The sequence below is a fragment of the Micropterus dolomieu genome, linkage group LG03 (assembly GCF_021292245.1).
Source record: "Micropterus dolomieu isolate WLL.071019.BEF.003 ecotype Adirondacks linkage group LG03, ASM2129224v1, whole genome shotgun sequence".
NCBI lineage: Eukaryota > Metazoa > Chordata > Actinopteri > Centrarchiformes > Centrarchidae > Micropterus > Micropterus dolomieu.
In genome coordinates, this window is record NC_060152.1 from 10098307 (window position 1) to 10113634 (window position 15328).

Sequence of the window (15328 nt, forward strand, 5' to 3'; positions counted from 1 at the left end):
GTGTGAGAGAGAGAGAGAGCAAGAGAGAGAAAGTGAGAGAAAGAGAAAGTGACAGAACAGTGGAGATAGAGACAGACATACGACAGACGTAGACTAAGAGATAGAAAGAGACAGCAAATATCAGTCAAAGCAAACGTGCATTCATTTAAACATTTACAATATGTGTGTGCAAATAATGAAGTGTGCATGTGTTTGCGGGCTCACGCTGTTGCCGTTTTTATGTCCCCATGTTTGTTTTTGGCCATTGTCTTTTGAAAAAGAGAGAGAGAGAGACATAGAGTCTATCACTGAATCTGTCTTGGTTCTTCATCCCTTTGTGCATGGTAACCCATACAAGGATAAACACACGCACATGCACGCACTCTTTGCTGTAAGACCACCTGGCTTCCCGCTGCCAGTCCACCAGCCAGCTCAGCAGCCAGAGACTTGGCCCGATTAATTATCTTCCTGCTAATTGAATGTAGAGGGACTCTACAGGGATGGGTCATTAAACTGATGCAGCGTATGTTTGTCTCTGCTGTTTATTTATCCACTGCTAAAAGATACATCAGACACTGCACACATACTCACACACACACACAGACTCACACACATATGCAGTATGCTAACAAATATAAATGATATTCATGCATGCAAGCTATCACTCTCTTTGTCACTCAAACACATGTGTAAGCGTGAACACACACATGCACATACAATTAATTTTGGGTTAATAAATCCTTGGTGGTTTTTCAATCACAGGTCAGCGCAGTGAATGCCAGGCAGATTAATTTAGAGCTGCAACTAGTTGTTATTTTTAATAACTGATTAATCAGTCATTTACTTTTTTGAAATAATTGATTCATTGTTTAAATAATGAAAAATACTCATCATAATTTACCAGAGCCAAGGTGACGTTTTCAAATTGCTTGTTTTGTCCAGGGTGAAATTCTTACAGCAAATCCTCACTTTTGAAACTGGAACCAGAAAATGTTTGGAATGATTCCTTGATGAATTACTTAAATAGAACCGAAACAATTAGTCAACTGATCAATTAATTGACTGACAAAATCGGCAACTATTTTGATCATGAATGAATGTTTTTTTAAGCTAAAATACCAAACATTCCCTAGCTCCAGCTTCCTGTTGTGAGAATTAGCTGTTTTTCTTTGCCTTATGCAAGAGTAAATTATTTTGTTTTGGGCTGTTGATCAGACAAAACAAGCAGCTTTAAGTTGCTTTAGGGAATTGTAATGGGCATTTTACACTATTTTCTCACTAGTTTATAGACCAAACAGTTTATCGATAAGTTGAGAAAATTATTGGCAGAATAACTGATAATGAAAATGTAACCCTAGACAATTATTTAATTGTCAAAGTTGTTGTCTAGACCGGGCAAATTGACTAATAGTTCTCGCAGTAGGTAGATCAATCACAAAAAAATTTAGAATTTAACTTTGGTGGACAACATCTTGCTCATGTGCTAACTCCTCTCACATAATGAGAATTGCTATTTCACCCAGCTCTGACACAATTAGTTCCATGCTGCTGCTTGGGTCAAAAATCAGATGATAATCATTTTTAACAATATGTTGCATGTTCTAGGTGTAATTTATGCTTGACACTCTTGTGCAGCCAACTCAATGCATCTCAGAAAGGTGGCATCTGCTCTCCCCCTCTGATAAAGAAGTGACAATCAGTACAAACACTACAAGATCCACAAATTACACAAATGTGCACACACTCACAGACCACGTGTGGAGACCTTATGGAAGTCTTATTAATAGAGTGTATATGGGGTGTAATGAATGCAAAGCACTTTAGGTGTGACAAGCAAACCCTTGGTCTCGGCTTTAAGCCTACATTGTTTCAGTGCTAACGAGATGGCTCTCTGGGGGAAGTGGCTCTCTTCTTCTTGTCTTCTCCCCTGTCTTTGTCTTTATCACCTCCTTCATGTTATTGGTGTCATGTAATCCTTGATACCATGACTCAGTAATGATATGCTGTCCTGGAAACGTTAGACAAGGGAGTGTAACGTTGGTGGATGGGGTAGTACGGATAAAAAAAGCACAAATTTTGGACAATGTTTTTTAGATTAATCAGTAGTGAAAGTAATTGTTAGTTGCTGTCCTAATACAGTATACTAATTTGAATCCCTATATCCTGGAATTAAAGTCCCTATAAACAATAGTCCTCCCGTATTGGCAGTTTTAATGTTTTATTGTCTTACAACTCTGAGTCAAAGTAGATTTACTGTGTTTTTGTTTTTTATACTGGTCAACAGAAAATTACAAAGTGAAAATGGATCTCTACTTAATGATCTAAATAATTGCAAATACAAAATACATGTTTGCATAAGGATTCACCCCTTTAATAGGACACACCTAAGTCATCACTGGTGCAGCCAATTAGTTCATATTTACTTTTACTCATTTGGCAGATGCTTTTATCCAAAGCGACTTACATTTGAGGAACAACATACAAGCATCAACAGAGCATCAAATACAGATCTACAACTGACAATACATACTAGTAAGAGCAGCAATAAATACTAGTACATATCACATCAATGGGGTAAATACCTGGGGAAGGAAGTAAGAGTTAACAAAAAGTGCAATCAAAACAAAAAAGATTGATCGCAGGATAAATGCACCTGTATCTGGAAGGTCCAACTTTTAGTCAGTCAGTATCGTAGCAAAACCAACACCACGAGGACAAAGGAACACTCCAAGCAACTTTGCTATCTAACATGTCCAAAATAACCCATAGCTGTTTAGTTTAGCCTTTAATTTGTCATCCATCTGCATCTATATTAATAACACACAAACATATCATACATAACGTTCTGTGCATCCAGTTATATTCCAACATCAACTTCCCCAACAGCTGCTGTCATGCTTTGCTTTTGTCCCTCTTTCCTGAACATTAAGCCAACACTATTTCAATGTATTTGTATTTAGTGGCCTGAGCAGGGTAAGCAACCACCTATTGTTGGCTGGTAAAAGGCTGACGGCTGACACAGAGGCCCATTCCCCCCACATGCTTGCACACATTATGGCCATTTCACAGCTCGTCTGGGGGTAATGGAGCCTGGCTGGGCCCGTCGACATGGATCACCCCCAGATGGGGATGGAATGGTGATCTGGCCGGATTGACAAGGCCTTGAGGTGCTTTTAGAGGACCTGGTGACCAAAGTTAGAAACCCAAACCGCCATCCTTCCTCATTAGTGTAAATTATATGGACTGGGTGGGTAGTAGATAATGGCGCACTGAGTTAGGTCACAAGGTTAGGGTGGATGAGATATAGTGTGTGAGATGTTTGTGCATCCAGCTCTGGGTTTATGTATGCACATGCCCATCTATGTGTACTTTTATGTGTATGTGTGTCTTATTTTGCATGAATCTGTGTGTTTGTGTTCAAGTAGAAGATGGAGAACACAAAATGCGAAGCTAAACTAATATGGCCCTGAAGCAAAACACTCTAATCACCTAGCCCGGGCACACATTACCTGAATCACCCACACACCCTTTCTCCTTCAAATTCAACACAACCAAAACACAACATGACTTTGCTGGTATTTCGACTGGACCTTTGAGGCGAGCGGCGGCTGACGTTATAAATGGCGTGTGGTGGATAATGTCAATACTCTGTGATTGGACTGAGCTTGCTGAGTCGCTAAAGGTCAAGGAGGAGCACATTGCTGATTGTTTTCCAAAGACATCCCATTGAAGTTTGTCTGATAGGGGTCAGTTAGTTTAAGACATGCTCAGAGGCTAAGTTATCAGTCTGTGTCACTGATGCTCCCTCCTCTAACAGTGCTGTTTATTTGAAAATGAGGGATTTTGGTTTTAGCTTTTTGCTATTTTCAACTTCAGTCTTTTTGGGGTTTGCATTTATTTAATTAATGTAAAATGTTATTGGAATTAAAAGCAAATTATAATCATTGCTTTTAACTGTCACTGAAAGATGAACAGGCTGTCTATCATACTGTTCCCTGTCAAACTGATGGATTAATGTCACAGAGGTAATAATATCTTGCACTGATGTGTCAGTACCATCTAACTTTGCTGTTGAGCATGAGCTGTAGTTCTGTCATTAAAAGACTGTCATGGTGTAAGCCATGTTTCATAAAACATGTTTTGATCACAATCAAGTATAAAACTGCCGGTCATTGTACATGTAGAGCAATAGTTGTTGCTAGTCATTATAGTGTCTGTCCAACGCCTTTCTTTAATTAGTGCTACACTGTACTTCAAACCACAGTGATGGTAATAAACCATCTAGTGTTGTATTTATGAAGTTCTTTCACTTAATTGTTGGGGAACATTTGGTGAATGTAGTATTTACTGAGGTGAGGTTTTGGCTTCACCCACAGACAAGTGCAACTATACCAAGAGTTATGAGTAGCAGAATAAGCGAACATCTTCAGCCACAGTAAATGCACAGTTTTGGTGTTTTTGACAAGTTCTGTATGTATAATTAAAGAGACATCACAGTTGTCAGCTTGACAGACATCTTACCCACCAGTGCAGGTGTAGTACCAGCCGCCACTGGCGTGTAAGTGTGTGTGTGTGTGTGCATGAATGGGTGAATAAGAGGCAAAATTCTAAACACTTTGTCTGTTAAGGTAGAAAAGCACTATATAAATGTAGTCCATTTGTAGTCTATTAGTACACCATTTATCCAGTTAAAACTGAGATTTTCTTAATTTCACTTGAGTTTCTACATCTAAATTACAATAAGCAGAAAAGCATTCAAATTCTTGAAATTGAAAGGTTATTCTTTGGTTGAAAATTAATTCAGTAAAAACTTCCGGGCTAAAACAAGAAGTTTATTTAACAAAAATAGGTGAGTAAAAATTAGAATAAAAGCATCTTTATATTTGAACTGCAGCTTCACATTCTGCCAGACCGAAAATATCATGACCGATAAGACCCAAATATATTAAAATCAAGAGTGTGTCCCCAGTTTTAATCAGGTTTTTTAAATAAAATAAATTGTGCAATTAGATGGTTAATTTCTTAATTTATTGCCATGGAAAACATCCATGTTTCCTACTACATATCCCACCCTCTTAAAACATTTAAAGATGCTTTAATCTCAGCTGTGTTAATGTCCATTCAAACACATACACCACTCCAAACACATGTATGCATGTATTATCATCTGCTAACCGAAGCTTTTAGGTCTAATTCACTGACGATGTTTCTTTTGTGGTATATCCTTGAAAAGTGATCTAATAAGTGCAAGATGCAAATGTGGATATTTGCTATCCTATCCACCCACATCATTTGGAGGGTTGGTGTATGTGTGTGTATGTGTTTTTGCAAGGTGCGTACATTTGCGCTCACGACAACCCTCGCCTCAGTGTCACTTCAAAGCCATTGAGTGGTGCCCTTTGTGGCCCCCGCTCCCTCCCTTTTCACTCTCCCTCCTTTTGTCTTAACGTTTCATATTTATTAGAACTGGCTCAGAAACAGAGCAAGGATAGGTACCTGGGGCTGAGGGCGAAGGCCTACTGATGCCTGGGTGAAGTGTCTCCTCTCTCTCTGTCTGCATCTCTCTCTCTCTCTCTCTGTCCCACGATCCTTTCAAGCGAATCTATGAGCAGCAGATCAAAGGGATCCACAATGATGTCCCCCTATTCTGTAGGGACTGCACGGTCGTTGATACACCCTCCTCTCTCCATGCACACACACACACACTCGCCCACTTTCAAACAGGTGTCTTGACTGATAAGTGATACACATATGGAGTGGCAAAGAGAGATGGAACAAAAAAAGAGTGCAGATCATCTCTTTTGCCTTCATCTCTGCTCTTCCTCCCTCTACATGGCATTCAGTCTTTAGTCCACTCCCTTACTTTCTCATTTCTCTTTTACTCATAGAATAATTGAATGGAAGGGACTTGCTCATTTTGTTGAATTCATTTTGGAGGTACGAGCATCTCAACTAAGCTTGGAATAGAAAAAGCAGCCTTCCCGTGTCTCTCTGTCTCCCTCATGCCTTTTTTTTCTTACAGTAAGGTGATGAGAGCCCATTAGCGCATGTCAAACTATCTGGCTGATTTTATAGCCTGCTTTCAATCACCTTCCTTGTAAAGAACAAGAACACATGTTCCCTATTGATCATCAATCAATGATCAATTAACCAAGCCATTTGTCCAATTAGTGCAAAGGGTCCATGCAGACCATGGCTTATTTAGCTGTTTGATTGGAAGGGAGCGGAGGGAATGGATATGCTTGCATAATTGATCAAGACCAGGTCTTTAAACACTTATCTTATCCAAGTCAAATAGTTAGGCCATAAAGGTTGCTATCAAGGAAATCTTTTACCTGTAACCAAGGGTTTTTATAGGTCTTAAATCATTGACCTTGATACTAAGACATTCTCTGGACAGTTCAATGTCTCAAACAAAGTCATTGGTCTAATCTTCATGGTTCTTGGGATGCTGTTGAAACCCACTCATGAATGTGCTGAAGCAAGTTATAATTCCTATGTTCAGTTCCATAGTTAATGGGAACATTGGTCAAAAAAGCCCGTTCTACTACTCTACCTCTCCCCATGACAGCCCCCCCCCTACAGTTGTCATTACAGAGGGGGCGCTATCCTACCCTCTTCACCCAACAACTCGAACCTCAAACCCTCTGAACCGTCCTCCTCCTCCTTCTCCTGCCACTTCTTTTGGTGGAGAGAGATTGTTTATTTGGGTCAAATAGTCAGTTATCTCAGGGAAAAAGGAGAGGGGGCGTCTTCCACCCCTGCAATCCTTTTCCCCAATTCCTCACCCTCTTTCTCTTTCTTTTCCACTTTTTTCCACCCCCAGCACCTCCATTTTGGTTTTCAGCCATTTAACCAGTCAGTAACAATCAGAGCTGACAGAGCGATGGGAAACAATTGAGGCGGGGTCACCGGAGGGGTGACCTTAGAGGGTTGGGGGCTAGGGATCGAAGGGAGGCCCAAGCAAAAAACCGCCACCCCAGTTGAGTGTCCCGCCTGGCTCTTTGTTGCAGTCGTCCAGTGAGAAAATGGGGACACTTTAACTCTCCTCTGCATCTACCTCTCTCCAACAACCCTTCCACTATCTTTTCCTTCCCTAACACCTCCTCATTTGCTCCCTTCACACTCTTTTTTTCATCCCTCTTTGTGCTGTCGCACAGAGAGGGGGAACAGAGGGGGAAGAGAGTGATAAAGTGACTGATGGGCCACTTTTCCTCCCATTTTTTTGTCTTCCCTTTCTCCCCGACAGTGTCTGTGACTGCGTGACACTTGGGTCCCTGATTGACAGGGGGCGTGGAGGTGTGTGCGTGTGTATCTGTGTGTTCATGAGGGGGGCAAAGTGACTGTGTGTCTCTGTGTGCATGCCTGTCTGGACACTTTGTGAGAAGGAGGGGTGGTTGTGGGAGTTTTCAGGACCAAAGTGGGTGGGAGAGGGTGGGTGGGATGGGTGAGTCGAGGGGAAGAAGTGTGAGGGTAAAGAGCAAGGGGTGGGGGCGGGGGCTCATCCACTCATTCTGTCACCCTCTCCGTGACAGTTTGGAGGTTTCACACTTAGATGCCCCGCGTTTGTTTGTCTGCACGCCTCGACCAGGTTCCCACGTGAAAGCGCGCTCTCACTGTCCTCTTCCACTCATCTGACCGTTGGGCATCACAGCAGTCAGAACCAGAGCTGAGATGAACTGACAGCTGGGCCCAGGTCTGCAGATGCAGGGCATATAGCACCTCAGAGGGACTCACTCTGGTTCCCATGCTAGCGGCCCATTTAGTGACCTAATGAGTTTGTTTACTTGGGTCTGAAGGACTAATTACACTGCATGCCATTTTGTGGCTGCAGTTTAATCAAAATTGAAAAAAAGTCTATTTATCAAACATTGAAATTGCTGTTGGAATTATCCCACCTTTCAAACATAACAAATCCACAATGATGTCCCCCTATATATTTGAAAAACTAGAATCTAGAAAATGCATATTTTTCTACGTTTATTTTAATAAGACAAAGCCTGTACTGCTATAACAAATTTGTTAAGATGACACATTTTGAAGAATTTCTGTCTCACAGGTTAGTGTGATGTCATGCTATTGTTGTAGTAATGTCTGGCAATTTGTTAGATAAATCACAGTCATTGTATGCATATTATTGCTTTATCTACTGGAAAATGTCAAACTCAGTTGACTTCATTCTCTCCAAATATCAAACTAATACACTGATACGCATAATTAGAGGTCATGGGCTGGCAATTAAAACAGTATCCCTTGTTCTCACTGGGCTCATCACAAATGTATGATAATTTAATAATTTTGCCACTGGTGTCAAATAAGGATGATTGATTAGAGATGGAGAGAAAGGGGAGAGAGATGGGTGGAGGCGAGTCAAAAGGAGGCAGTGGGAGGGAAGTGAAGGGGGAGCAAGGGATGAATTAGTGACAGAGAACGGGAGGGAAGAAAGGAGAAAGGGGGTAGGGAAAGAGGGAGCGCATTCCTGGGTGATTCAGCACGGTAGACCAGCGTGAGGGAGGGACGGCGAGTGGATGGGCAGAGGGTGGGATAGATGGATGGAGGGGAAAGGAGGAGGGGGTGACAGGGCTCCCCTCTAGCAAGTGCGCCGACAGGGACAGATGGCGTCTCTCGACGGACAGAGTGAGTCCCAGTTTTCACCTGCGGCCCCATGGGAAAAATCCGCCTTCTTCACACATGCAGCCATACAAGAGGCCCTGGAATGCTTGTGCAACACTACAGCATGATGAAGGATGTACTCCGAGGAGGGGGGTGGAGGGAAGGATGGAGACGGAAAGGAGGAAAGCAGAGAAGCAGGTCAAGGGAACAGCGATATAGAATAGTTTGAGAAAACTTTAAGGGAAGAGAAAACATGGAGGATTAGAAGATTTTGGAAAGTAGAAATAGAAGGAAGATATAAAAGGAGGCAGTAAAAAAATCAATAAGCACAATGTTTGAAGAAAGCAAATCAGCAGGGAAGCCTTCACACTGTGAAAACTATTTGACAGATACTTTCCTGACAGACAGCCCAACACCCATTCAGATGCCTCTCGTTCTCGCTCCCTTTCTCTCCTTTTCCTCCCCTCCCTCCTCGGCCGTCATGTCCTTTCTCCCCGCCTTGTTTTCTTTCCCCTTCTTGCCCCATCTCTCCCTCTCTCTCACTCCCTGACTGTTGGGTGATACAGATGGTGCTTTTGAGGACTGTGAATGGGGTCAGGCTGGGTCGGGAGGGAAGGGGGTTGCAAGGGAGGACCAGACAATAATGTAACGATTCGGCCGGCCCCCCCGGACCAGCAGGGCCGTGGAGGAGAGTGAAAGTAAACAATGGTCCATCGCTGAGGGGGTCAGCGGGAGAGGAGAGGGAGGGGTTACGGGGGGCAGCCTCCCAGGGTCTTGACGCAGGCCGCTGTTGGGAGGGGGCCGAAATGTGTGTGCGTGTGGGTGTATGTGCACACAGGTTGGCTGCTGAGGGGCAAAGAGGTCACAAGGTAGCAGTACTCCAGTGTTGACATGTGATCTGCATTTGCAAGTCTGTGTTTTGGAAACTCATTACTGCACCAATCCTTTAGCCTACTGCTTTTGTTGTCTGTTAGTCATGTTTCATCATAACATATTCTGTCAACTAATTCCCCTCTCCATTCACTGTAGCCACCACTAAATTATGACAAATGTAAGCCAATGAAAAACTTCTGCCCATATAAAACCTGGAAATTTAAGATGTAGTTTTCCAGTAACAGAGATCATATGGACATTCTGTGACAAAATGTACTCTTAGGAAATCAAAGAGTATGTCCTTAAAAAATGTGAATAGCTTCACTGAAGGAGTTGGGTGCTAGGGATTGTGGTCTAGCTCAAGGGTAGCCACTTGTCACATATTGCCCTTGAGCAAGGCTGCAAGTAGTAGACCGAAGTAGTAGTTAAAAGTTATTTAAGTGTCCTTTTAACAGATTGTCAGCATACGCTTGGTTCAATGTATTTATGTACATATGTGTGTATTTAGTGCACCTCTTGTTGGCATTGAAGTATAAAAATGTCCAAAAATTGATGTGGCACGACAATAGTTACGTTTTACTTGATTGTATGATTTCGACTTTGTGAATTAATTGTCTACCAATAAGACTTTTGTTGGGAACACTGAAAATGATCTTGCAACCGCTTCATACTAGAAATAAAATTCCCCCTTTTGAGTAGTTTCAATCAATTCTTAATACCTTTTTGTTCACCATTTTTAGATCATTGTTCTACAGGCAGTAGATGACTATATAGGTTACCATCTGTGCACTGGAGTACAAATGAATGGAATAGCAGAGTGTGACAGTTGACACATGGCTAAGGAGACCTAAAGATGCCCCATTGATCTAATTGACTGGAGAGGCAGGAATCAATGCCAGTGATCAGCTGGCCCCTGAAGTCCAATAATTTACACAATGACTTAACTTCTCCAGCTAACCAGATGTTGGTCTCTTTAGCTCTTACTGAAGGCACCGATTTGACCTCTTTGGTACTATCAGCACTTCTTTTCAAGAGATGTTTTTATTCATTAAGAGAGTAAATTGTGACCTAAAGAAAATTTTAAAAAACACTAAAACTCTTTTGTATTTGCTTTTTGTTTGATTCTAAATTGAGAGAACAGATTCACCACTTTTTTGTTTATTTTAGTGACCATAATTTTAATGCAGAATCTCAGTTCAGCTGATTAGACCTATCTTATCAGTTTAACTTAACACACAAGTTTCCTACAATTAATTCAAAAGTCTTTTACTGCACAAGTATATATAAGCCTAAAACCTGAAAGAGGTACCTTCTTTCACAGTCCTGTGTTTTCGACGTTTAAAGTAAAAATGTTCAGTGGACCTATGAACCTTGCCAAATTATGAGAAAAGCCTATTGTCTGTCGCAAACACGCATTAACACACCGCCACTTTAAAACACACCTAAACACATAGCCCCTCTAGCTTCTCTCATGTCTTTCCCTACACTCTCCATCTGTGGCTTTTGATTGACAGCTGCTGTGAAGTGGAAAAGGATCTTCAGTGCAGAGATGAGAATGCAGGCTGCAGGGGTCGAGTCCCCTGGCCCCGGGGACTTGCCTCCTCCTCCACCTCTATTCCAGACCGAGGGGCCCGTGCAGGGGCTGCGAGATGCTGATCGGAATCCTGCATTGTCTGTGAGGCCCTCACATGTCTAAGCTAAAAGTCAAATAGTGTTGTGACATGTTGTGGGAAGTGTAAGTGACAAACACTCACATACAAATGTATTCTGGCAAGGTGTGCACAAACTCATGGTGCACCAGTGTGTCTGTGGGGCACATTTGCATGAGACACATGAGCAGAGAGGCATTCACATAAACACACACACTACAAACCAGTCTCTTACTGCAATCCTAATTCTGCCCCTCAGCTCAGACTGAGCTGTCTGCATTAAAAGACAAGACTTCTAAGAGATGATTTCCGGAGAATATGCTCAGATCTATGATCTTAGGTCCATGCAACTGTTTTTGTTTTTGGTTTGCAACCTCTACTTCTTGTTTATTACAGCAATGCTTAACATCAACGTCTGACGTAACTACGCTTTGCATAGAGTGGTGTATTTGCTCCAAACCAGTTAATGGAAAATGCCTAAATCACATTATCTTTTTTTTTTATTATTTCCTTTTTACAATACAGCTACAACACAAATAAACATTTTTTTAACCTTGACATCAATTACTTTCCTTTTGTGACTCTTGAAACTGTCTATGGAAAGCAGTATTATTCCTTAAGAGGTGTAATCTTGTATCAGCAGGGCCATGATATGTGCATGAATATTGCAGGAGGGTGGTTGCATTGTAGCTGAGGCAGCAGTACAAAATCTGTGCACACCCAGTTAATCTAAGGAGGAAATAACAAGGGGACTTTTCACCACCTGGTGAAACAACTGGATAAAAGTCATTAGCTCAGCTACTTCTGGATGCATCGAAGTCAGATGGAACAGGTTCTCTCATTCATGAATCAAGATCTGAGGAGGTGAGCAACAGCCTACCAACAGCCAACTGAGCCACAGCAGTCTGTCACAATCTGTGATGCTGTGGTAAACAATGTGTGCATTTATTGTATGTAACACACTTTATCTCCTGCATGCAAATATTTAAAAGGGCAAAATCTAGAAAAGGCACATGCATTAATGTTGTACACTCTCAGTGACAGTGGTAATAGTGTTACTAAAATAACAACAAATATCAATTTAGAAAAGGTGCCAGCTAAATACACTTTGGTGAGAAAGTACTCAAAATCAACATCGATAAAATGCTCCTCTCCAAAATAACTAAAAATTCATGACAATGGATGCAGTAACAAGGAGAGTAATACTGAATAGTGCTCATCCAAAGTCGTATTATTTTTCAGAATGATTATAAATTAACAATGTATACCAGTAACAAATTACCTTATTCTGTAGACTCTTGAAACAATAAACGGTTTGACCTTTCATGCAACTTCAAACATAATAGCATTTCAACAGTGAAACCATAGACACACAGAGTAAAAGTGCGTAAGTAAAAATCTTCTTCAGTGTTGAATGTCCCAAATGTGGGTCAGTGTGCAGAGCAACCACTGGGAAAATCATGTAGCATTGTGTAAAGAGAGAGTAGTGTCTGGATTCTCTCCATCAAGGAATTTAAAGACTGGAAGAAGAAAAATGTTTTCAGTCTTGTTTGTTTTGTAGCAAAGAGTTAAGCTGAGAGCAAAGGTTCTATCGTCATTCTCGTTTGATTTATTTCTTTGCTAAGGACATTCAGATTTGTTATTGGAATTAATTTCTGTAGTTAATGGTTAAGTGTACTGTTGCTTTTGTCTGTTTTAGGTGAGTCTAGGTTATGCCCTATAAACTTTCAATTTAGATTTTTGTGTTAATGTTAAAAACAAATTAAGGTTTTTATGTACCTGCGTAGATAACCGGCTTCTTTATCCAGATCTTAAAAATCTGCCCCTCTAAATAAGAAATTATTTATGTAATTCATTTCATTTAACAATACTACAAAAACACGATAGCGATATCAATAGCCACATTCCTTCCTAAACATTTAAAAGGTTTGTCCTCCTATAAAGTTGGGTGGTCGAAAGAGGCAGATTTAAAAAGAGTTATCTTAATCAATACTGCAGCGGCTAAAATATCCTTTGAGTCACTAGTATGGGTAAAGCTCCAAAAACGCTGGATCTTACATGTGATAAAATGAAACTCCTTCCATCTTTTCATTAGATCCACTGTGACTAATAAACATACATTTCTTTCACATGAACATTAAAGAGAAAGAAATAAAACATTTGTCACAGGCAGATTAGTTCTCATCCTAACTCTTGAATTGATCTTCATGTGCAAAATCAGTGGGGTCCCCCTTTAACAATATAGGTTATAAATGCAATTTTACTTTTATTTAATATCTTCTGAGGTTCTGATGTTTGTATTGTTTGTTTCTCATCACCATGCCACTCAGTCACTCTCATAGCTATGCTGCACAAATAATTGCATGTTATCAGCATCCAGTGCCTGTAGAATAAATGCAAATAATTAATTTTTTCTGTCTAAGTTTCTAACTGTTTAAAAGTTTTAACCATTGCAACGTCTTGTAAAAAAATATTTATTTTGTCTCTGTATTTGCTAGCACCACAATTTCACTTTGGCAAGACTGTAAGATTTTGCATTATGACTTACAGTACCTCCTCTGCAGGATGCATGGACAGACCAAACACAGGATCCTGAAACATTTGAATTCTTTCTGTTTTCTTCCTTCAGACCCAGTGGTAAGACTTGGCTTATTGTGTACAAAACAAGTGTACGACAGTTTTATCACTTCTTTCACTAGCATTGTTTGAAAACACGTTCCTCTTATTCACAGATTCATGACATATGGAGACTGATCAGTTTGCCCACTGCTGCAGTCCTGACAGCGTTATGTATGTGTATGTTTGTGCGCACCTGCAGGGCAAAGGAGATGAGAGTGTCAGTCTACAAGACTCATCCAAAGGAAGAAACATGGAGAAAAATTAGTCATGAGTTTGGAAGAGATAGTTTTTCAAATTTGATTAGAGAGATAAATGGCAAGCACATGCTCTAATTGTAATGAAACCATTCAGATTAGTAAGTCACAATGTGAATTATGAAGGATCTTTTCATTTTTGCCACTTGCATTTGCTGATATGAACTACAAGTCTACTGCTGTAAAACTGGGAATTTTGAAGGGCAAGTGATGAGGGTGTCTAAACTCCTATCACACTGTTTTATGACCCAAGTGGAGAGCCAGATAGAGAGATGAGTAACAAAACCATGCAGGTGCACATTCATCCTGGAGCAATGGAACCAGGAAGAATACAACACACAGCATTAGGTTATGTTTTTTTCCCCAAAGCATTTTTGAGAAAGAATCTCCTAGGATGCATGCCATCTTTAACTACAGACTCTTAAGGGCTCACAATACAGCAGAGGAAGCATCATTTTACCAGATGCCAGGCCAGTCAAATAAAACCTGAGAAGACTGACTCACCGGTTATGGCTTCCTGCATCTCCTGTAACTGTCTTAAAACAAGCAGTGGCTAAAGAACGCAGAGTTTCCTCAGGGAAGATTAAGAGGGATCATGGAGCATTCCAATAGTGCTTGCAGTGAACTGGCAACTTCTCCGGGGTGTACCCTCTCGCTTCTCAGCCAATGTCACGGAAAAGCCGTTAAAGATGGTGGATGGATGATGGACATGTAGCTATGTGCTGGACTATTTCTTCTTTCTTTCTTTCCAAGAACTTACTCCACCTGGGCAAGTGATAGTACAGTTCACAACCCCTGTGAAAAGACAACATATTGTTTTTACACTGTTTTTTGTATGGATTAAACAAAATGTTAGTGAGACGTCCTAAAACACGTATTTTGTTACCTTTGGACAGAGCGAGGCTAGCGTTTCCTAGTTTCCCCAAGTTTCCAGTCTTTGTGGTAAGCTAAGCTAACCAGCGCTTAGTGGTAGCTTCAAATTTCTCATACAGACAGAGTAGTATCATCTCATCCATCTGGAAATCTATTCTCCAAAATGTTGAACTATTTCTTTAACTAAAACTGTAGTAAATACATTTCTAAATAGCAAATATGTGTGTGATTTAAAAAATGCAGACTACAAAAAGACCCTTGGCCCTTTACATCAGAATCAGAAAAACTTTATTGATCCCCAAGGGGAAATTCTTGATAGACATAGCTTGAAGCTTCACTGAGCTGGCTATCCTCCCGCACCAAACTTAAATACAGTTTTAGGGGCTGGGATTGACAAACTTGATTTCAAATCTCCAGCCATGCAGCCAAGTTTTTGTTAGGGAAATATTTCAAATATCATTGCAAAAC

At 40.8% G+C, this 15328-nt stretch overlaps 1 long non-coding RNA gene across 1 annotated transcript in view; it reads left to right on the forward strand.

Annotated features, from left to right (window-relative positions):
* The window catches only part of LOC123968844, a 178008-nt gene extending 166375 nt beyond the window's left edge, over positions 1-11633 (forward strand). Inside the window, exon 3 of the long non-coding RNA XR_006824553.1 lies at positions 10980-11633. This is a non-coding gene — a long non-coding RNA (uncharacterized LOC123968844). The remainder of the gene's footprint in view (positions 1-10979) is intronic.
* Positions 11634-15328: the final 3695 nt, after the last annotated feature.